Source organism: Nelumbo nucifera, chromosome 1, assembly GCF_055504915.1.
Source record: "Nelumbo nucifera cultivar China Antique chromosome 1, China Antique-T2T, whole genome shotgun sequence".
Classification (NCBI taxonomy): Eukaryota; Viridiplantae; Streptophyta; class Magnoliopsida; order Proteales; family Nelumbonaceae; genus Nelumbo; species Nelumbo nucifera.
In genome coordinates this window covers 11,130,833-11,133,550 of record NC_142649.1, presented here as the reverse complement: position 1 = coordinate 11,133,550, position 2,718 = coordinate 11,130,833, and positions in this window count along the sequence as shown.

Genomic DNA, 2,718 nt, shown 5'->3' with positions numbered 1-2,718 from the left:
ATTCGAATAAACATTTATTTTTAAGCACTCCCTAACTTAGCCTTAGGGGTGCTCATTTTTAGCCCACCCTAGCCTACACATATTTAATATATGTAATTTACACATAATGTGTGAACATGCAAATATAATATTTTGTGTTATGTTGTATATTTTATATATGAATATTATAATATGACATATAATTCATATATACAATGTATAAAATAAATTTAATATGCAAATTATATCACATAATATATAAAATAGTATATATATAATTTACACATAATATATAAAATAAATTTAAACATATGTTATGTTGTTTGCCCCTACCCCTTGTAGCCCCTTCAACTCACATGTCAAACATTAGTTTTCTTTTTCCCAAATTTTTATGTCATTTTCATGAAGAATAAAAATTGATTTTTATTTATAACACTTGTTTTTTAATATGAAGAATATATAATATAAGAGATGTACCCAAGTTTTGCTACATTTTAAAATTTTTATAGCCTTTTGTATTTCTATCTTTTTTTTATTACTTTAATTATGGCATCATAAGTTTACTTATTTGACCTATATAGCTTAATTGTTGATCCACCATGCCACCTAGATAAAAAAACATTTTTATTTTGGGTCAGTTTTAAATTTTTGTATTCCATTTCTATCATTAACAAAAACAATTCTTATTTTTACACTAATTTTTGGTTAATATGATGACATTATAATATTGGATATGTATCAAAACGTTTTTTTACAAAATTTTGTATTTGTTTTTTTTTGTCTTCCTTTTTTTTAGATATTTATTATCTAATTATCATATCATGAGTTGAACTATTTGATCCAGAAGGCCAGACTGTTCCTGCCACCTAGATGGGAAAACAATTTCATTTTTGGGTCAATTTTAAATTTTGTATTTCATTTACTTCATTAATAAAACCAATTATTGTTTGTGAGATGTGCTCAAAATTTCCATAACTTTTTGCATTATAGTGATTTTATGTATTTTTTTAAGTTTTATTATTTAATTATGTCATCATGGGTTAATCTATTTGATCTTTGAACTACTAACCCACCATTGCAATGGAAAAATAATTTTATTTTCAAGTTGATTTTAAATTTTGTATTCCATTTCTATCATAGTAGAAATACTTCTTATTTATCATATTTTATGTAACATGAACAATATATAATATTAAAAATGTCCCCAAAATTTTTTACAAATTTTATTTTTTTTTGCTATTTTTTATATTTTATTAATTGCAAAACCTCATTATTTAATTATGACATCATGGGTTGACTCATTTGGCCCATGTTGAATTGCTTATCCACCACCTAAATGGAAAAAAAATGGTTCTATTTTCATGTTAGTTTTAAAAATATGTGTTTTTATACTATTGAAATTATCATATGTGGATTTAGTTAATAGAATTCAATAACGATAAACAAAAATACCTTTCTATAATATTTTTGTATACTTTTTTTTAATTATGGCATCATGACTTAATCCATTCAACACAAATGGTTGAATTGCTTACCAATCACTTAATGAAAAAAAAAGTTATTTTAAAAAATAAATATGGGTTTATATACTTTTAAATTATTATGTGTGGACTTAATAAATGTAATTCAATGACATAAAACAAAATTACCTTGAATAGAGAAATTAATGAGAAAATGAGAATTAATACCTTTAATTCAAATTACATTTTCTATCCTTAAAATACAAAGGGACTAAACTCAAAAGAGGGATATTTTAGTAAAAAAACGCCGAGAAGCCTTGAGAATTCCCACTTTTTATAATAGTATATAGATATAGATTATTACTTATCTCCTTTTGGATTTTCTAACAACTAAAGGTTAAATTATATATTTTGGGAGAAATATAATAGAAATGCAAGTTGTTGAGAATATTAATTGTGACCTCCGTTCTATTGGTACAAATTATTTATTGGGGTTTTTATTGTTCAATCCTCCTATATATATAAATATATGTTAAAAACCTATGTCATATTCATGAGGAGGAGTTTATCTATCACACCACACCCATAAACTACCCCAAAGTTTTACAAAATTGACTAACTCTACCACTATTATTTGCAAAATGACACAAAGCATCCCTGAGTTTTATACTTTCCATATTGGAATTTTGGGAAAATCTATGATACGGGAAAGAGTTTTGACCAATCAAAACCCACCCATGAATTTTGATGAACAACACCTGATTTGCTAATACGTTTATGATTCCAGTTTATTGGTCAATTGTTTTTCGGATATCAAATCTTTTCCATACCATAGTCGAACCCTATAATTCCAGAGGGAAATGTAGTTGCTGCTTGAATTCTATCGTTAGACGTTGGTGCTGCCGGTTACCACTACCAGTGGTCTGGTTAAAGACTAGGGTTTAGATGAGACAGAGCAATGAGGATTTCGGATGATAGAGGAGAAGATGAATTTGTTTGTTTGAATATCTGATTCAACCATGCAACTCACCGTTAAGACAAGAATCCCATTAGTTTTCCTGTTAAAAGTACAAGCCGACGTGTTCAAAATTTATTGGAGGGTGCACGCATCTTGTGGACCAAAGGGTCCACCGAATCCGAGCTCGTGTATCAGCCTATCAGGTGTTTCACTACTTAGTAATTTTTTTTTTCAAAATTACATCAGGGGGTCGATTTTAAGCATGCCTATCCACTGAACATTGTTAAAGTCTGAAACACCCTTTATTTGGGGTTTCAGACA